This window comes from Protopterus annectens, chromosome 16.part0 (assembly GCF_019279795.1).
Source record: "Protopterus annectens isolate FY-2018-M chromosome 16.part0, PAN1.0, whole genome shotgun sequence".
In the NCBI taxonomy this organism is placed as follows: Eukaryota; Metazoa; Chordata; order Ceratodontiformes; family Protopteridae; genus Protopterus; species Protopterus annectens.
The window spans coordinates 247,689,736-247,711,651 of NC_056750.1; the positions used below are offsets into that span (position 1 = coordinate 247,689,736).

Sequence of the window (21,916 nt, forward strand, 5' to 3'; positions counted from 1 at the left end):
CATTTTACAGGGCAACTAACTTCCATCCTCCCCCAAAAAAGGGCTACTAATCAAAATTATGTAACTGCGTAACAGTTGAGATAAGTGCTGAGTGATTTGGTCTACACAAACTTCAGTAATATCTAACTTAGTACCACATCAAAAACTTTGTGTATGTTAAAGGGATTGCAATAAGGCTAAAACTCCAAGAACTTGGTAGGAGAAAGGAACATACAAAGGATGATTGTGAGAAGGATGGGGAAACTAGAAGTGGAATTGCATTCACTTAAGTTTTGGGTCTCCATTTTATTTGGTTACCAAGTTGTCTGACTGGAGGTAAAGTCTATTTTAGAGGAAGTCTGGGAGACAAAATTCCACTATTACAGTGCACTGCACAACTACAGCAAACATTTCATCCTGAAACTCCAAAAAATATTTTTTCATAACATCTTCATATTCCGTGCTACACAAATGCATTATGATCTTTCAAGTTTTTTTATATTTTAATTATACCCTAAATGGTTTATGGGGCGTACCCTATTGATGGTTTTGTTTTTCAAAATATTCTGCTCTTAGCACCCACAACTCTCCAATTCATACATTTGCTAGATATGAGTATATGACTCAGCATTGTCAATGTTCTCAGACTCTGAAAGCTGAATACACTACCACATATCAGGATAACTCTGCTAAAAAGAAAAGAAGCTTTTGCCAAGGGTCTCAGTCTATTAAAATAAAATCTGTATAAAATATCTAAACATTGTTCTGTTAAGCAACCAGATGTCAGACCTTTCCACCACACTCCAAGTACCAAACTTCAGTTAAGCCCAACAGCTCTGCTTATTCAATTTCATCACAGTTCTTACTCTGAAAAAAGACAGCAAGGTCTGCAGTATTTCCAACTCTAAAATCTCCTTCACTTATATGAAAAGCAATTAAATAGTCAGAAAGGAAAGCATTAACAGATTTTTAGATTTACTATAGCCCTGTATAAGCAGTTTATGCAAATGTTTCAGTTTGAGAAGATTTACTTAAACTTGAGAATTTCAGAATGTATAATTCTAGGTGGTGACCAGCATGCACAAAAAATTTGTGCACAGCTTAAGTCATGTAGGATGACAACAGCCTTTCTGAAAGAGGAGAAACAAAGGACATTTATGATATACATCACTACACCTACATATAGGTGGATCTACAGAAAGTTAACAGAATCTGGGGATTTTCTTCAACCATAAAGTAAAAATATTTAAGATTGAAAAACACAAATGCATACCAAGGAGGAAAAGGTGGCACTAGGATGTGGCTTCTGGTTCTAGAATGCAAAAGAATAAAGCCTTGAAAGAAACGCAAGCAACTGGAGAATGACTAGAAAAGTACAGTTTTGTACCTACCATAAATGTAGATGTTAGAGTGCTAATACAGCTGCAGTCCTCACAGATGGGTTCTCCTGCCGTCAGGCGGGTCCTCGGTCGGCCGAATTCCAAAGTCTAGGTCTGGCGTTGGTAGTCGCAGCTTCTTCCCGGACGTCAGTGCGACAGGGGTATAAAGGAACCAGCCGACGCCATTTTCTTCAGTTTTTCTTGCCCCAGATGTCAGGTGCCCCCAGAAGGAAGGCAATACATAAAATTAAGTAATAATGCAATGCAATATAATCAAAAAACAGTAGTTGTAAGCAAATACACCATAAAAGAATCCCCTAGAGGGGAAGGAGAGTGGGAAACCTGGACTGCAGCTGTATTGGCACTCTAACATCTACATTTATGGTAGGTACAAAACTGTACTATGTTCATCGTGCATACAGCTGCAGTCCTCACAGATGGGTAGAATCCCAAAGCTAAGAAAGGGGTGGTAGGCACTAGGTGTAACTAGGAGGAGCCAAAATGCCCTGCAAGACTGCAGTGGCAAATCCTGCTCTAGATTTGGAGTATAATGGTAAGTTGTACTGCTTGGAGAAGGTATGCACAGAACTCCAAGTGGCTGCTTCCAAGATATCCTTGGTAGGAACTCCTCTGAGGAAGGCTGTAGAGGTGGCTGTGGCCCTGGTGGAATGAGTTCTAATGCCTGTAGGTACAGGTTTGCCATGAAAGGAATAGTAAAAGCGTATGCAGTGGGCTATCCATTTTGAAATTGTCTGTTTGGAAATTGGCTTTCCTTGAGCGCCTACGGCATAGGCCACAAAGAGCTGTTCTGATTTTCTGAAAGGCTTTGTTCTGTCCAAATAACGCAGTTGTCTGTGGATGTCCAAGGAATGTAGTAATCTCTCCCCTTTGTTTTGAGGATTAGGATAAAAAGTAGGTAAGTGTATGGCCTGATTTAAAGCTACCCTGGATACCACTTTAGGCATAAAGGACGGGTTTGTTCGTATGGAAACTCTGTCCTGATGGATGATAAAAGGCTGGACAGCCATGAGAGCCTGTAATTCTGAAACTCTACGAGCTGAGGTGATAGCCAGAAGGAAAGCTGTTTTCCAGGACAAGTATTGCAAATCTGCTGAAGCAGCTGGCTCAAAAGGAGGCAGGGTCAGTTTTTCCAGAATGAAATTAAGATCCCAAGCAGGTATTGGTTGTTTCCTTGGAGGTATCAAATTCTTAGCCTCTCTGAGGAACTGTCTTAAGAGAGGGTGAGAGAATAAAGGTGGATCAGTGTTGTATTCTGCAGAAATGGCTGAGGCATGGATTTTGGAGGAGGAGAAAGTCCACTGCTTAGCAGTTCAGTCAAACATTGTAGTATTTGTGGTAAATTCAGTATTCCAGGGTCCTGGCCCTCTTTCTCATTCCAGGCACAAAAACGTTTCCATTTTGCGGAGTAAGCTTTCCTAGTTGATGGCCTTCTGGCCTCCAAAATGACATCCTGCACCTCCTTGGAGAGTAGGGCCTGCTGTGATGCTAAGGAATCTTCCATGTGGCTAGATTGAGTGTTTTTAGTTGACTGAAGAGTTTTGAAGCGGTGTTGAGTCAGAAGAGGCATTAGAGGCAGGGTCCATGGTGGGGAATGAGTCAGGCTCCTCAGGAGTGGGTACCAGTGTTGTCTTGGCCAGTCCGGAGCAATGAGGATCATCTTTGGTCTGTCTGCTCTGGTCTTCAATAGCACTTTGGGCAGCAGAGGAAGAGGTGGGAAGGCATAAACGGTCATTGATGCCCAACTGAAAGAGCGTCCACTCTCCAGGCCTTTAGATGGAAGATCCTTGAGCAGAATTTTGTCAATTGATTATTTTTGTGGGAGGCAAACAGATCTATGTCTGGCCTTCCTCATTCTTGGATTATTTCTGTAAAAACTTTTGGATGCAACTTCCATTCATGTGGATCTGTCATATCCCTGCTTAGGTTGTCTGCCAGCGTGTTTTCCTTGCCTGGCAAGTACTGTGCTTGTAGTTCCATTTGTAAGTCCATGGCCATGTTCCAAAGTGACATGGCCAGTCTGCATAGGGGGTAAGAATGTGTTCCTCCCTGCTTGTTTATGTACCACATATCTGTGGTGTTGTCCGTTCTTGTAAGCCTGGTGCAATTTGCTAGTGTTCTGAAGTATTGGATTAGTTGCCCCTGCTTTTCTGGCGTGAGGTAGGCCATCTGGGTGTTTGTGTCCAAGTTGGCACCCAGGAAAATTATCTTCCGAGAGGGTATTAGTCTTGATTTCTTTTTGTTGACTGTGTATCCCAGAGAGTTCAACATTACATAAGCCAGATGTTTCTGAAGGATGTTTGCTGTCAGCTTGGATCAGGCAGTTGTCCAAATAGGGATATTTGTATCCCTTGAAGTCTGCAGTAGGCAATTACTGATGCCAGGCATTTCGTGAATACTCTGGGCGCAGTAGATAAGCCAAAGGGCAATGCAAAGAATTGAGGAGTTGAACCTGCAAGAAATCTGAGGTATCTTCTACAATTTTGTCTGATTGGGACATGCAGGTATGCCTCCTTGAGGTCCAATGTTACCAGCCAAGACTCCTTGCCCAGCATGGGAAGAAGCTGCTGTAGAGTGAGCATCTTGAATTTTGGTACGAGTAGGAATGTGTTTAGGATGGATAGATACAGAATAGGTCTCCAATCTTTTCCCTTCCTTGGCACCAGAAATAGCCTGGAATAAAACCCTTGACCTTGTTCGTGCGTAGGTACCTCTTGAATAGCTTTCATGTTTTTGAGATCTGTAATTAGCCTTTGTGCCTCTGCCCTTTGATTGTGTGGCAGGTTTGGCATGCCTCTCATTTTTAGAAGGGTGTGAAAATGGAATTTATAGCCTCTGTTTATAATGTCCAGGATCCATTTGTCCTTTGTGACAGTATGCCAATTTTTTGAAAATAATGCCAACTTTCCTCCCAAGGGGGCTGCCATTTGAGATCTGGTTGGCATGCAAAGTGGAAAGTCATTTTCTGATAGATTGCGAGTTGTCCTCACCACCTCTGTGTAGGAGCTTGCCATAGTCTGCCTCTGTACGATCCTTGGAATTGTCCTCTGCCCCTCGGGCGCCTGTATCTGCCTCTTTGGGGTCTGTCTGTGGCAGGAAAGGACCAGTTTTTGGAAGGCCAATTTCTACTAAAACATGGGGGTTGTACCTGTAGAAATTCTCACAGTTTGCATTGATTTAGCCTTTTCCTCCATTTTCCTTAATACCTCCTCAGCATTAGCACCAAATAGTACATCCTTTTGAAGAGGAGCGTCTAGTAGTTTAGCTTGACATGATCAGGTAAGGCTGGTTCCTTAAGCCAGGCATGCCTAAGTATGACTGATCCTGTAACAGCAGCTCTGCATGAGGCCTCTAGGGCATCAAAACCACATTGTAAGGTATATGCTTACCCACTTGTTCTGCACTATGTATCAAGTCCTGCAACTCCTTCAAATCTGGTTGTTCAGGCTGTGACATTTTACTTTTCAATTGTGATAAACTGTTGGTATTTTAGCATATGAAACTGACAGTTTAAGGCCCTCAGATAAGGTAGCAGAGGTATATACCTTTTTTCCCCACCTTTCTAAGGATCTGGAATCTCTCTCAGAAGGCAAAGGATTTTTAGCAATGGAGGCCTTAACTCCCTTGGGGCCCTGCGAGATGGTTTCTGGGTCAACAGCATGGCTCTTTTATAGAAATTGGTGAGTTAGGGACCCTGTAGTACCTGTCAGGCTTAACTGGAGCTGGAGGTAGAGAGTCCGGGTTAAGGCAGGCCTCCGAGTAAACATCTCGAATGTCCAAGATAGGAGGTATAGCCAAAGGCCTGTGCTGAGGAAGCAAGAGAAATTCCCCAAGCCTTTTCTTGGAATCAGAATAATCCTGGCCTTCCCAGTGGAAGTGTTCCCTTAAGGTATGCAAAGTTTCCCCAAATGAGTAATCCTCAGGGGGGGATACAGAAGGGATGGACTCCTCCGCATCAGTCTTCAAAAGGGGAGTAAGAAAGTACAGTTTTGTACCTACCATAAATGTAGATGTTAGAGTGCTAATACAGCTGCAGTCATTACAGATGGGTTCTCCCGCCGTCAGGCGGGTCCTCGGTCGGCCGAATTCCAAAGTCTAGGTCCGGCGTTGGTTGTTGTCACCTTCCCTGACGTCAGTGCGACAGGGGTATACAAGACACAGCGGACACCATTTTCTTCAGTCTTTCTTGCCCCAGATGTCAGGTGCCCCCAGAAAGAAGGCAATACATAATTTATATATCTATGTATAGTCATGCAATGCAATATAATCAAAATTCAGTAGTTGCAAGCAAATACACCATAGGATAACCCAAACAGGTTGTATGAGGAGGAGTTTGCCACTAGGCCTGTACCAAGAGGGGAAGGAGGGAGGGAAACCTGGACTGCAGCTGTATTAGCACTAACATCTACATTTATGGTAGGTACAAAACTGTACTATGTTCATCGTGCATACAGCTGCAGTCATTACAGATGGGTAGAATCCCAAAGCTACGCACAGGGTGGTAGGCACTAGGTGGAATTAGGAGGAGCCAGAATGCCCTGCAACACAGCAGTGGCAAAGCCTGCTCTTGTTTTGGAGTATAAAGGTAGGTGGTAGTGTTTAGTGAAGGTATGCACCGAACTCCAAGTGGCTGCCTCCAAAATATCTTTGGTAGGAACTCCTCTGAGGAAGGCTGCAGAGGTAGCTGTGGCCCTTGTGGAGTGGGATCTGATGCCTGCAGGCACAGATTTACCATGAAAGGAGTAACAAAAACGTATGCAGTGGTCTATCCATTTTGAAATTGTCTGTTTGGAAATTGGCTTCCCTTGAGCTCCTACAGCATAGGACACAAAGTTGTTCTGATTTCCTGAACGGCTTTGTTCTGTCCAAATAGTAACGCAACTGTCTATGGATGTCTAAGGAATGTAGCAGCCTTTCCCCCTTGTTTTGAGGATTGGAGTAAAAGGTAGGCAAGTGTATGGCCTGATTTACAGCTACCCTGGATACTACCTTAGGCATAAATGACGGGTTGGTTCGTAGGGAAACCCTGTCCTGATGGAAGATGAGAAAGGGCTGCACAGCCATGAGGGCTTGTAATTCCGAGATCCTACGAGCTGAGGTAATAGCCAGAAGGAAAGCGGTTTTCCAGGACAAATATTGCAAATCTGTTGAGGCAGCTGGTTCAAAAGGAGGCAATGTTAATTTTTCTAGAATGCAATTAAGATCCCAGGCTGGGATTGGTTGTTTCCTTGGAGGTATTTTCTTAGCCCCTCTGAGGAACTGCCTTAAGAGTGGGCGAGAGAATAAGGGTGGATCAGTGTTGTATTCTGCAGAAATGGCTGAGGCATGGATTTTGATGGAGGAGAATGAAAGTCCACTGTTCAGCAGCTCAGTTAGATACTATAATATCAGAGGCAAATTCAGTTTTCTAGGATCCTGATCCTTTTCTCATTCCAAGCGCAAAACAGTTTCCATTTTGCGGAGTAAGCTTTTCTAGTAGATGGCCTTCTGGCTTCCAAAAGGACATCCTGTACCTCCTTGGAAAGTAGGGTCTGTTGTGGTGTTAAGGAATTTTCCATGCAGCCAGATTGAGTGTTTTCAGCTGACTGAAGAGTTTTGTAGCTGTGCTGAGTCAGAAGAGGCATTAGAGGTAGGGTCCAGGGAGGAGAATGTTAGGCTCCTCAGAAGTGGGTACCAGTGTTGTCTTGGCCAGTCTGGAGCAATCAGTATCATCTTTGGTCCGTCTGCTCTTGCTTTCAAAAGCACTTTGGGCAGTAGAGGAAGAGGTGGAAGGTGTAAACTGTCCGTGCTGCCCAACTGAAAGAAAGGGCGTCCACTCTCCAGGCCTTTGGATGAAATGTCCTTGAGCAGAATTTTGTCAATTGGTGATTTTTGTGGGAGGCAAATAGATCTATGTCTGGCCTTCCCCATGTTTGGATTATCTTTGTAAACACTTGAGGATGCAACTTCCATTCGTGAGGGTCTGTCATTTCTGCTTAGATTGTCTGCCAGCGTGTTTTCCATACCTGGCACGTACTGTGCTTGAAGCTCGATTTGCCATTCCAGAGCCCTGTTCCAAAGTGACATGGCCAGCCTGCACAGGGGGTATGAATGTGTTCCTCCTTGTTTATGTACCACATAACTGTGGTGTTGTCTGTTCTTATTAATTGCCCTGGATGCAGGAGGTACTTGAAAGCTGTAATTGCATTTATCACTGCTAGCATTTCCTTTTGATTGATGTGAAGGTGCTTTTCCTTTTGGAGACCATTTGCCCTGAATGCACCTGTCATGTGTGCCCCCCAGGCGTAGTCTGAGGAGTCTGTTGTGATGACTTGATTTGCTTGAGGTTTGCAGAATAGTAGACCTGCGTTTGTTTGGCATGCTTGAGCCCACCATAGAAATTCCTTTTACAAACGGAATTAGTGGTATTAGTTTCCAAACTGTGGCTGTGTTGAGACCATAGGTTTTTTTAGGTACTATTGAAGTTTCCTCATATGCAACTTTTAACATGGGATTAGAAGAATACAAGATGCCATGAATCCCAGAGCCTGCAGGATTTTCCTTGCAGTTAGCCTGGTACAATTTGCTAGTATCGTGAAGTACTGAGTTAGTTGCCCCTGTTTTTCTGGCGCAAGATAGGCCATCTGGGAGTTTGCGTCCAAGTTGGCACCCAGGAAAATTATTTTCTGAGATGGTGTTAGCCTGGATTTCTCTGTGTATCCCAGAGAATTCAATAACTGGGATACATAAGCCAGATGTTCCAGAAGTATGTGTTTGCTGTCCGCTTGGATCAGGCAGTCGTCCAAATAAGGGTATATTTCTATCCCTTGAAGTCTGCAATAGGCAATTACTGATGCCAGGCATTTCATGAATACTCTGGGCGCAGTAGATAAGCCAAAGGGCAATGCAGAGAATTGACAGTGGATTGAACCTGCAAGAAATCCGAGGCATCTTCTGCAGCTTTGTCCGATTGGGACATGCAGGTATGCCTCCTTGAGGTCCAATGTTACCAGCCAAGACCCCTTGCCCAGCATGGGAAGAAGCTGCTGTAAGGTGAGCATCTTGAATTTTGGTACGAGCAGAAATGTGTTTAGGATGGATAAGTCCAAAATGGGTCTCCAATCGGTTCCCTTCCTTGTTACCCGGAATAGTCTGGAATAAAAACCTTGACCTTGTTCGTGAGTAGGTACCTCTAATAGCTTTCATGTCCATAAGCTTTGAAATTTGTATTTGAGCCTCTGCCCTTTGTGTGGCAGGTTCAGCATGCCTCATTTTTGGAAGAGTGTGAAAATGAAATCTGTAGCCTCTGTTTATAATGTCCAGGATCCATTTGTCTTGTGACAATATGCCAATTTTTTGAAAATGCCAGCTTTCCTCCCAAGGGTGCTGCCACTTGAGCCTTGCTTGGCATGCAAAGGGGAAAGTCATTGGGTTTGTTTTCTGTACTGCTGTGCACTGTCTTCGCCACCTCTTGATGCTGGAGGTTGCCATTGTCTGCCTCTATATGATCCTTGAGATTGTCCTCTGCCCCTTGCGCGTCTGTATCTACCTCTTTGGGGCTTGTCCGTGGCTGGAAAGGACCAGTTTTTTGAAGGCCAATTTCTACTAAAACATGGTGGTTGTACCTGTAGAAAAGCCTTAACAGTTTGCATAGATTTCGCTTTTTCTTCCATTTTCCTATTTCCTCAGCATTAGTACCAAATACATCCTTTTGTAAAGGAGCATCTAGTAATTTAGCTTTGGCATGATCAGGCAAGGTTTGTTCCCTAAGCCAGGCATGTCTACGAATGACTGATCCTGTAACTGCAGCTCTACTTGGCCTCTAGAGCATCATAACCACATTGTAAGGTGTGCTTACCCACTTGTTCTGTACTATGCATCATATCCTGCAACTCCTTCAGATCTGGTTGTTCAGGTTGTGGCATTTTATTCTTTAATTGTGATAACAGAAACTGCTGATATTTAAGCATATGGAACTGACAATTTAAGGCCCTCATGGCTAGAGTGGCCGAGGTATATACCTTTTTCCCCCCACCCAAGGATCTAGACTCTTTCGGAAGGTAATGGATTCTTAGCAGTAGAGGCCTTCATTCCCTTGGGCCCTGGGAAATGGTTTCTGGGTCAGCATTATGGCTTTTGTAAAGAAACTGGTGAGTTAGGAAAGTACAGTTGTGTACACCTACTATAATGTAGATGTTAGAGTGTCTTCACTGTTGCAGTCATAACTGTAGTCATAACTGTAGGGTGCTCCTGCCGGCAGGCAGCCCGAGGTCGGCCAGAATCCCAAAGTCTGGGTCCGGCATCGGCTGTACATGCTAGTACCCTGACGTCAGTACGCTCTGGTACATAGCCCTCAGCTGACGCCATCTTCTCCAGCCTTTCTTGCCCTAGATGTCAGATGTCCCAATAAATCATAAATGAATCCAACAAGGAAACACAAATACACCACAAATGAGAAAAAGAGGGGATAGGAGGGAGGGAAACCCCGACTGCAACAGTGAAGACACTCGAACATCTACATTTATGGTAGGTGTACACAACTGTACTATGTTCTTCGTGTTTCACTGTTGCAGTCATAACTGTAGGGTGGAATCCCAAAGCAGTGAAAAGGGGAGGAGGCTTAGACAGAAGGGGCAGCAAGAAGACCCTGCAAAACAGCAGAGGCAAAGCCTGCCCTGGTCTTAGAATACAGAGGGAGATTGTAGTGCTTGGAAAAAAGTATGCACAGAACTCCAAGTGGCAGCTTCCAAGATATCCTTGGTAGGAACTCCTCTGAGAAAAGCTGTAGAAGTGGCAGATGCTCTAGTAGAATGACTTCTCACAGTACCTGGAAACTTGTTTCCCATGATGAGTGTAACAAAATTTGATTCCATAAGCAATCCATTTGGAAATAGTTTGTTTTGAAATAGCTTTTCCAAGAGAACTGGAGGCAAAAGAAACAATCGATTAGATTTTCTGAACTCCTTAGTCTTGTCAAGGTAAAATCGTAACGGTCTGTGCACATCCAATGAATGCAAAATCCTTTCCCCTTTATTCTGAGGATTAGGAAAGAAAGTAGGAAGGTGAATTGTCTGATTTAAAGCCACTTTTGAAATCACCTTAGGCATGAAAGGAGGATTAGTCCTCAAGGATACTCTGTCCTGGTGGAAAATAAGGTATGGTTCCACAGCCATGAGAGCTTGCAACTCTGAGACCCTTCTGGCAGAAGTCAATGCTAACAAAAGAACGGTCTTCCAAGATAAAAACTTAATATCTGAAGATGCAGCAGGCTCAAAAGGAGGCAAAGTTAAGTTTTTCTAAAACATAATTAAGATCCCAAGCAGGAACAGGAGGGGTCCTGGGAGGTCTTAAATTCTTGGCACCTCTCAAGAATCGTCTCACCAAAGGATGAGAGAAAACAGGAGGATCCAAATTGAACCGAGCAGAAATAGCGGAAGCATGAATCTTAAATGGAAGAAAAGGAAAGTCCTTTAGACAAAAGATCTGAAAGGTAAAGCAAAATAGAAGAAAGATCAGGTACCAGAGGGTCCGAGCCTCGGTCCTGCATCCAAATACAAAATCTCTTCCATTTAGAGGCATAGGATTTCCTAGTGCTAGGCCGTCTAGCTTCTAGAAGAACATCCAAAACTTGTTTAGGAAGGCTAGAAGAAATCAAATTCCTTTGAAGAGCCAAGCAGCCAGGCAAAGGGTCTTGAGGTTGGGATGTAGTAACCGACCCTGATGCTGGGACAGAAGAGAAGGGTTCAGAGGGAGAATCCAAGGAGGCTCCAAGAACAGGTACTTTAAAGTGGGATACCAAAACTGTCGAGGCCAATTTGGAGCAATCAGGATGAGGAACTTGGGCTTGTCCTGTTTTATCTTCAGTAATACCCAAGGTAGTAGAGGAAGAGGAGGGAAGGCATATCCTGAAAGGCTTCTCCAGCTGAAGGACAGGGCATCCACTTTCCAAGCTGTTTTGTGGAAGGACCTGGTGCAAAAGCGAGGCAGCTGATTGAGATGGGATGCAAACAGATCTATCTGGGGACATCCCCAAACTGCAGTAATCCTGTTGAATAAGTTGGTGTCTAGCATCCATTCGTGAGGATCTGAAATGTTTCTGCTCAGGCTGTCTGCCAAGAGATTCTGTTCTCCTGGAATGAATTGAGCCTGGAGATGTAGATTCAGATTTAGAGCTGTGTTCCCTAAAGCCATAGCTAGTCTGCAAAGAGGGTACGAATGAGAACCCCCCCCTGCTTGTTGATGTACCACATGACCGTGGTGTTGTCTGTGCGAATTAGCAGAGGCCCTGGTTGCAAAAGGTTCTTGAAGGCTAGAAGAGCATTTTGAACTGCCAACATTTCCTTCAGATTGATGTGCCAGTGAAGATGGTCCTTTGTCCAGGTTCCCTGCTGGCAATTGTCTAGAAAGTGAGCTCCCCAAGCATAATCCGAGGCGTCCGTGGTCAAGATTTGAGTAGGTTGAGGTAGACGAAAAGGCTTTCCTTCGTTTAAAGCACATGCCCTGGACCACCAGAGGAACTCCCTCTGGAGACAAGGGATCAGAGGAATCAGAATATCCAGATCGTGGTAATGCTGTGACCATACACTTTTCAGATACCATTGAAGTTCTCATATGAAGCCTTGCATTTGGAATCAACAGAATGCAGGAAGCCATGTAGCCCAGAGTCTGCAGGAATTTCCTTGCAGTGAGCTGAGATAGAGTTGCCAAGGTGTTGAAAATAGAAGCCAGCTGTGTTTGTTTTTCTGGGGTGAGGAAGGCCCTTTGTAAGGTTGTATTTAAGAGGGCTCCCAAGAATACCATTTGTTGAGAAGGGATCAAATGTGACTGTGTTCACTGAGAATCCCAATAGGAGGAGAAGACGTTGAACAAAGTCCAGATGTTGAAGTAGAAGATCTTTGCTGTCTGCCTGAATAAGGCAGTCGTCCAAATAGGGGTAAATCTGGATCCCCTGAAGTCTGCAATAAGCCACTACTGGTGCCAGGCACTTGGTAAAGACTCTGGGCGCAGTAGATAAACCAAAGGGCAGTACAGAGAATTGAAAGTGCCTTGAACCTGCCTTGAACCTGAAGAATTTCCTGCGTTCCTGCCTGATGGGAATGTGTAAGTAGGCTTCCTTTAAGTCCAATGTCACCATCCAGGCATCCTGAGATAGCATTGGAATTAGTTGCTGCAGAGTAAGCATCTTGAATTTTGGAATTTCCAAAAAGGTGTTTAACACAGAAAGGTCCAGAATAGGTCTCCCTGAGTTTTGTTTTCTTGGAACCAGAAATAGTCTTGAATAAAATCCTTTTCCCATCTCTGAGGGGAACAGGCTCTATGGCTCTCATGGCCAGAAGAACATCCACTTGATTTAAGGCCTCTGACCATTGGTGTTTCGGCAGATCTGGCCAACCGTAAGCCCTTGGCAAAGTATGAAAGTGGAATTTGTAACATTTTAAAATCACGTCCAATACCCATCTGTCCTGGGTAGTTTTCCTCCGAGAGGGGCATCCAGGTGAAGGGGTCCTGCAGCCCAACCTAGAGAGTCATTGAGTTTGCTTTCTATGAGATTGGGATCTGTCTTCTCCCCTTCTAGGTGAAGCAGTCCATTGTCTAGATCTGTAAGAGGCCTGACCTTGGCCACGACCTCTGGCGCATCTATATCTTCCCCTTTGAGGCCTGTCAGACGTGGGAAAGGACCAATTTTTAGAGGGCCAATTCCTGGAAAATCTAGGAGGCTGAACTTGCAAGAAATCTTTTACAGTCTGCATAGATTTTGCCTTTTCTTCCATCTTTTTAATAACTTCCTCAGCCTTAGATCCAAAAAGAACATCATGCTGAACAGGGGCATCTAACAACTTAGCCTTAACCTGTTCAGGTAAACTTTGTTCACGGAGCCAGGCATGTCTCCTGATAACAGTACCAGAGGCTGCAGCCCTGCAAGAAGCATCCAAAGCATCAAAACCACAATGTAAACTGTTTGTTCACTTGTTCAGTAGCATGCAAAACATCCTGAAGTTCCTTATCCTCTGCACATGCAGGAAGGGAAGCAAGCTTTTGCTTTAAAACAGACAAAAGAAATTGCTGATACTTAAACATATGAAACTGGCAATTTAAAGCCCTTACAGACAGGGTAGCAGAAGTATATACCTTTTTTCCCCACCTGTCTAAAGCACGAGAATCCTTCTCAGAGGGAATAGGATTTTTAGAAGAAGCAACCTTAGCAGCCTTAGAGCCCTGAGAAATAGTTTCAGGATCCGCAGAAGGGTTCTTAAATAAAAATAAATGAGAGTCAGGAACCCTATAATATCTATCAGGCTTAGAAGGAGCAGGAGGCATGGAATCAGGATTCAAATTAGCCTCAGAAAAAGCATCATCTACAATGTCCAAGACAGGAGGGATAGCTAAAGGCCTATGTTGAGGAAGAAATTCCCTAGGCCTCTTCTTGGAAGCAGAATACTCCTGACCTTCCCAATGAAAATGTTCCCTCATCTCATGCAAGGTTTCCCCAAAAGAGAAATCTTCAGGCGGAGAGGCCGAGGGTAAGGAGTCCTCAGCATCCGAATCCTCATAAGGAGGAAAAGAATAGTCCTGATCTGAGGAAGAGACAGAAGATACAGAAGCCTGGTCAGAGGAATCCAGAGGAACATCCTGTCGAGGCCTTTTCTCAGGAGGGGGGTGAGAACCCCTAATCATTGTAAGCAAATCTTCAGCCATCTTCAATAATTGCTTCTGTGTCCTGGGAGTAGATTCAGAAGCAGCTTGAGCAGGAACTTTAGACTTAACAGGAGTCTTTGTCTTTGAAATAGTGATGTGAGTAGGCCTGAAAACCCCCTCAGAAGCCGGTACCTGCACAGCGGTTCCGGACCCATCTGAGGGAGCGACGTCCGAAAGTCCTGCAGCAGTTAAAATAGTAGGCCTTGATGGCTCCCCATGGGAGTCTATCGGCCATCGGTTCAGAAGTGGAGGACGACAGGGGCTGCAAAAGCGCCTTACTGACGACAGCCGAACCGGACGCTGGCTCCAGCTGCAACGAATCCTGTTTGGACCTCGGAGTCCTGTCTTTGTGCTTCTTTTGAATTCCGGTAGTGTCTGACGACATTCTATAATTGAAGCGTCTGCCAAAATAATTTAGAGCCCAATCGTACCTGCGCTTAACAGTACGAGAGTTGAACCTGGCACAGAACCGACAAGAAACGTCGTCAGGGCCTAAGCAAGGTAGACAGTAAGAGTGGAAATCTTTGAGGTATTTGTTCCCCACACGTTATACAATTAACTTTTTCTGACATCGGAGGAACAAGAAAAAGATTCCCCAACGGGGTACTTAGCTTTGAGAAGAGAAGCAAGAACTTCGGACCGACAACAAAATACGCTGTTCGAAAATCGCCAACCAACGACTTGCGAGCTGCTTTCCACCAAGAAAGACTGAAAAAAAAAAAAAAAAAAAAAAAAAAAAAAAAACAAGAAAGACTGGAGAAGATGGCGTCGGCTGAGGGCTATGTACCAGAGCGTACTGACGTCAGGGTACTAGCTTGTACAGCCGACGCCGGACCCAGACTTTGGGATTCTGGCCGACCTCGGGCTGCCTGCCGGCAGGAGCACCCTACAGTTATGACTACAGTTATGACTGCAACAGTGAAACATGAAGAACATCTCTGTAGTACCTATCAGCTTGACTGGGGCTGGAGGCAGGGAATCCGGATTAAGGCAAGCTTCCGAATAAACACCATCAAGTATGTCCAAGACAGGAGGTATCGCCAGAGGTCTGTGCTGAGGTAGCAGAAGAAATTCCCTAAGCCTTTTCTTTGAATCTGAAAAATCCTGGCCTTCCCAATGGAAGTGTTCCCTCAAGGTATGCAAGGTTTCCCCGAATGAGAAATCCTCTGGGGGGGATACAGAAGGAATGGACTGTTCTGCATCAGAATCTTCAAAGGGGAGAGTAATGCTCCTCTTCATCAGAATGTTCTGAAATAATGGAGCCCTGGTCAGAAGAGGGAGATTCTTCCTCCACACTGGGTCTCTTGTCCGGTGGGGGTTGGGAACCCCTGATAAGAGTAAATTAAATCCTCAGCCATTTTGAGCATCTGCTTTTTAAGCATGGGGCCTGGAGATGGGCCCTGTGCAACAGGCCTCTGGGAGTGCATGGCTGATTTAGACTTAGTAAAGGCCTTGATGGAAAAGGAAGAAGGTCTGAAGACACCATGGGTGGAAGTAGACCTGTCCACATTAAGAGGCTCAACACTCAGTGGCTTCGGTAGCTGTAGTCAGGGTGTGGGGGCCAAGGAAAGTACAGTTTTGTACCTACCATAAATGTAGATGTTCAAAGATCCACATTGCTGCAGTCATAACCTGTGGGTAGTCCACTGTCCTCGGTCGGCCCGAATACCAAAGTGTTAGGCTCGCGTCGGTCATGGGCGCTTAGACCTGACGTCAGTACGCCGTGGTACTAAAGCGCATGACCGACGTCATATCCTCAGTCTTTCTTGCCCCAGATGTCAGAAGGCCCTAAAAAGAAAGGCCATAGCCAAAAAACATCCAACCACCCATGTACAAACCATAATTACAACCCAAACCACACAACCACCTCAAACTACAGTGGGGAAGGAGAGAGGGAAAATTGGACTGCAGCAATGTGGATCTTCGAACACCTACATTTATGGTAGGTACAAAACTGTACTATGTTCTTCATCTCACATTGCTGCAGTCATAACCTGTGGGTAGAATCCCAAAGCAAAGGGAAAGGGAGGTTGGCAAAATCATAAAGCATTGGGAGCTGCTAACATGCCCTGCAAAACTGCAGTGGCAAACCCAGCCCTAGATTTGGAGTAAAGAGGGAGATGACAATGTTTGGAAAAAGTGTGCACTGAACTCCAAGTAGCTGCCTCCAAAATATCTTTAGTAGCTACGCCCCTCAGAAAAGCAGTAGAAGTGGCAGTAGCCCTAGTGGAATGAGGTCTGATTCCAGCCGGAATCTCCTTACCATGATGAGAATAACAAAAAGCAATACAATGACCAATCCACTTAGAAATAGTTTGTTTAGAAACAGGTTTTCCCTGAGTACCCAAAGCAAAAGAAACAAACAACTGTTGAGACTGCCTGAACCCTTTAGTTCTGCTCAAATAATAATGCAACTGTCTGTGAATATCCAAAGAATGCAAAATCTTTTCCCCTTTATTTTGAGGATCAGCATAAAAAGTAGGCAGATAAATAGACTGGTTCAAGGCCACATTTGAGACCACTTTAGGCATGAAGGCAGGGTTAGTACGCAAAGAGACCCTGTCCTTATGAAATATTAGGAAGGGTTCAACTGCCATTAGAGCCTGTAATTCAGATACCCTTCTAGCAGACGTAATGGCCAACAAAAAGCTGTCTTCAAAGACAAAAACTTCAACTCAGCTGTAGCTGCAGGTTCAAAAGGAGGTAAAGTGAGTTTCTCCAACACAAAATTGAGATCCCAGGAAGGAGTAGGAGCTCTACGTGGGGGTCTTATGTTCTTTGCCCCTCTAAGAAATTGCTTGAACAAAGGATGAGAGAAGAAAGGTGGGTCGCAGTCATAGTGAGCAGAAATGGCTGCAGCATGAACTTTTACAGAGGAGAAAGACAAACCTTTGTCCAATAGTTCTGTAAGATACTGAAGTGAAACACTCAAATTAGGTACTGAAACATCAAAGCACTTTGCTTTGCTCCAAAGAAAAAATCTCCTCCATTTATCAGCATAAACCTTCCTTGTACTAGGCCGTCTGGCCTCCAAAATAACATTCAAAACTTGTTGAGGAAGCTGCGACCCTCCAGGGTCTAGAACAGAATATGCCAGGCTGTCAGATGCAGGGACTGTATGTTGACATTGAGGAAATTATTGCCTGCCTGGGACAAAAGGTGTGGACTTGATGGCAAAAGCCAAGGAGGCTCCTGTACTAAACTCCTCAGTAGAGGGTACCAGTGCTGACGTGGCCAATCTGGAGCTATAAGAATCATGGAGGGCTTGTCCCGTCTGACTTTCAAGAGCACCTTGGGAAGAAGAGGCAGAGGAGGAAAGGCGTAGACGTGAAGATTGCTCCAACTGAATGATAGAGCATCCACTTTCCAAGCTTTTGGATGAAACATCTTTGTGCAAAACTTTGGCAGCTGGAAATTTAGTGGAGAAGCGAACAGATCTATGTCTGGAGTCCCCCAAATCACTGTCAACTGTCGAAATACATGAGGATCCAGTTTCCACTCGTGAGGATCCACCATCTGTCTGCTCAAAACATCCGCTAAGGAGTTCTGTGCTCCTGGCAGAAATCTTGCTTGAAGAGTGAGGTGCAAACTGAGAGCAGTCTCCCACAAAATCATAGCTTGCCTGCATAGTGGGTACGAATGGGTTCCCCCTTGCTTGTTGATGTACCACATGACAGTTGTGTTGTCTGTTTGAATCAACACTTGTCCTGGGTGTAGTAGATCCTTGAAGGCCATCAATGCAAATTGGACTGCTAACATCTCCTTCATGTTGATATGCAAATGTTGAAGTCTGGCAGGCCACATGTCTTGAACCCATTTTCCATTGAGGTGTGCTCCCCAAGCCTTGTCCGAGGCATCTGTCGTTAAGATCTGACTCGCCTCTGGTCGGGTCACAGAGTCCCTTGTTTAGGTGACATTCCTGAGCCCACCACAAAATTCCTTTCGAATGCAAGGTATTATCTGAATGACAGTGTCCAAATTGTGGCAGTGTTGTGTCCATACACTCTTGAGATACCATTGTAACTTCCTCATATGCAGTTTGGCATTGGGAAGCACCAGAATACAAGATGCCATGAACCCCAAGGCTTGAAGGACTGTCCTTGCAGTCAGCCTGGACAGGTGAGACAATTGTTGGAAGTAAAGGGAAAGATTTCTTTGCTTGTCCGGGGTCAAAAACGCCATCTGAGAGGCTGTATTCAGTCTCACACCCAGAAAGCACATGTCCTGAGAGGGTACTAGACTGGACTTTATTTCGTTCACAGAATACCCTAGACACCTTAACACTGCCATAACATACTGAAGATGAAGTAGCTTGTCTTTGTCTTGAGCAAGAATCAGGCAATCGTCTAAATAAGGATAAATCTGTATTCCTCTTAACCTGAAGAAGGCTACCACCGGAGCCAGAACCTTTGTGAATACCCTGGGCGCAGTAGATAAGCCAAAGGGCAATGCAGAGAACTGATAATGTAAAGTCCCAGCCCGAAAACGCAGGAATCTCCTGCAGCTTGGCCTGATAGGAATATGAAGATAAGCCTCCTTGAGATCCAGAGTTACCATCCAGTGATCTCTGCCTAGCATAGGTAGAAGTTGTTGCAAAGTCAACATTTTGAATTTTGGAATGTCCAGGTATGTGTTGAGAATAGACAAATCCAGAATTGGCCTCCAAGTGTCTCCCTTCTTTGGTACAAGAAACAGGAGAGAATAAAATCCTAGGCCCACCTCTAATGGAGGAACCTGCTGGATAGCTCCCATTTGAAGAAGTAAAGAAATCTGTTTGTGAGCCTCTGCCTTTTGCTGAGGAGGAACGTCTGGCATGCCTTTGAAAGGGGGCAATGTGTGGAAATAAAACTTGTAGCCTCGGTTTATAATGTCCAACACCCATTTGTCCTGGGTGACTAAAAGCCAATTTTGCCTGAAAAGTGCCAACTTTCCCCCTAGAGGAGCTGCCAGACAAGAAGGATCGGGCAGCTGAAAATGCAGGTCATTGGGTCTGTTTACGAAAGGACTGGCCCCTGCCCTCACCAGCAGACTGCGCAGGGGAACTCCACGTCCTAGGCCTAAAAGAACCCTGTGCATGAGCGGTGCCCCTACGACGCCTAGATCTGCCCCTAGACTGTAAATCAGAAGAAGGGTAAGCCCATCCCTTAGTAGACCAATTTCTGCTAAACTTAGGGGGCTGCACCTGCAAAAAATCTTTAACAGTCTGCATAGACTTAGCTTTGTCCTCCATTTTCTTCAAGACTGACTCCACAGGAGAACCAAACAAAACTTCAGACTGAAGGGAGCATCCAAAATTGAGCTTTAACATGCTCTGACAAGTTCTGATCCTTAAGCCAGGCGTGCCTACGAATAACTGATCCAGTGGCAGCCACCCTGGAAGAGGCCTGCAAAGCATCAAAACCACACTGCAAAGAATGCTTACCCACCTGATCAGAGGCATGAACCAAATCCTGTAATTCTTTACATTCTATGCCCTCTGCTAAAGCATCCACCTTAGATTTCAACTTGACTAAGAAGAAAATTCTGGTACTTCAGCATATGAAACTGGCAATTTAAAGCCCTCATTGCAAGAGTGGAAGAGGTATACACTTTTTTACCCCACCTATCCAGAGCTCTAGAGTCCTTATCCATGGGAACTGGATTCTTTACAACAGAAGCCCTGACACCCTTAGGTCCCTGGCTAATAGTTTCTGGGTCAGCCCTAGGGCTCTTATACAAATATTTGTGAGCCTATGGCACCCTGTAATACCCGTCTGGCTTAACCGGGGCAGGAGGTAAAGGGTCTGGATTAAGTGAAGCCTCAGAGAAAACATCCTGCACAACATCTAAAACCGGAGGAATAGCCAAGGGCCTATGTTGTGGTAAAAACAAGAATTCCCTAAGCCTCTTTCGGGAATCTGAGAAATCCTGACCTTCCCATTTAAAATGCTCCCTCATAGAATGCAGGGTTTCTGAAAAAGAAAAATCCTCTGGTGGGGAAGCAGAGGGACTAGAATCTTCTGCGTCAGAATCAGAATAAGGGGTAAAATCCTGAATGTCTTCAGCCGAAGACTCTGAATAATCTGAAGAATGTTCCAATCCTTCCACTTCTGGCTCCACCCTAGGCCTCTTATCTGGAGGGGGCATAGAACCTCTAATCAAGGTAATTAAATCTTCTGCCATTTTAAGCATATGTTTTTGAGGCACAGAACCTGCAGAACTAGGACTGACGCCAGAGGAAGACAAACCAGGCCTGGCCTTTGAAGGTACCTTAGAGACAGAGGGAGAAGGCCTAACCACCTTATGCAAAGAAGGGAGTACAGCAACCTGAGAGGCCCCCTCAGCCTGACCTGACTCCTGAGAGGCCACATCTTGCAAAACTAAAGGTTCCCCCTGAGCCTCAACTGAAACCTTGGCCGATCTACAGACTCCACCGTGGTCTCTAAAGAACCGGCATCCGGAACGGACTCATCCTGCCTAGATTTCAAAGATTTCTCCTTACGCTTTTCATTGGCAGCGGCCGGAGAATCCGACGGCATATTATAATTACACCGCTTACAAGACAAGCCTAGCACAATCTAGCCTACGCTAATAGTGCGTTATTAAACTTAGCACAAAGCGACACCCGACTACGCCGTGCTCAGGCCCCAAACAAGGAATACAAAGAGAGTGGTAATCCCTATGAGGTATCTGTTTCCCACAAGAAATACAATTATTCACTTTTTCTGACATCCGGATTTAACTGAGGCAAGAAAAGACAAAATTATTCCCCAACGGGTACTTAGCCCAACTTGGTCTTCGGTCTGAAACTCAGAATACGAAAATTTCAGGACGCCGAACGGCACTTGCAAATGCTGCTTCTGCTTCGGACCATGCGGCAAGAAAGACTAAGGATATGACGTCGGTCATGCGCTTTAGTACCACGGCGTACTGACGTCAGATCTAAGCGCCCATGACCGACGCCAGCCTAACACTTTGGTATTCGGGCCGACCGAGGACAGCGGACTACCCACAGGTTATGACTGCAGCAATGTGAGATGAAGAACATCCTGCAGTCTCGGTTACAGAGGACACCACCAGAGAAGTGTCGTCAGTAGTCAGGGGCTGCGTAGGCACCTCACTGAGAACCGGACCACGTGTAGCCGGTTTTGGCATAGTGTCGGTCTTTGTCCTTGCGTTTTTAGTCAGAGTCTCCAACGACATTTTATAGTTAAAAGCTTTACCAAAAAAGTGCTGGGCGAACTCCGCCCGACGCTTAATAGTGCGTTTATTAAAAGTAGCACAAAAACGACAGCCCGAGACGTCGTGGTCTGGGCCTAAACAAGGAATACAGAGGGAATGGAAATCCTTATGCGGTATTTGCTTCCCACAAGAAATACAATTGTTAACTTTGTCTGACATCGGTCTGAGGCAAGAAAAGTTTCCCCAACGGGGTACTTGGCTTTAAAGACTTTGGTTTCCAAATTTTCATAATTTCAGGAGCTGGCAGACCGGCACTTACGAACTGCTTCTGCTTCGGGCACCGCGTGGCAAAAAAGACTGAAGAAAATGGCGTCGGCTGTGTCTTGTATACCCCTGTCGCATTAACGCCAAGGAAGGAGACAACTGACGTCGGACCTAGACTTTGGAATTCGGCCGACCAAGGACCCACCTGACGGCGGGAGAACCCATCTGTAATGACTGCAGCTGCATGCACGATGAATATTGTTCCTGATCATAGTGCTCTGAAATAATGGAGCCCTGATCAGAGGAGGGGGAATCTTCCTCCACTCTAGGCCTTTTGTCTGGAGGGGGCTGAGAACCTCTGATAAGAGTAATTAAATACTCATTTTAAGCATCTGTTTCTTAGGCATGGGGCCTGGAGAGGGGCCCTGTGCAGCTGGTCT

The 21,916-nt window shown here is 45.2% G+C and overlaps 1 protein-coding gene across 1 annotated transcript in view; it reads right to left on the reverse strand.

Moving 5' to 3' along the window:
* Positions 1-21,916, reverse strand: part of FEN1 (flap structure-specific endonuclease 1) — a 607,423-nt gene that overhangs the window by 493,671 nt on the left and 91,836 nt on the right. The window lies entirely within an intron of this gene.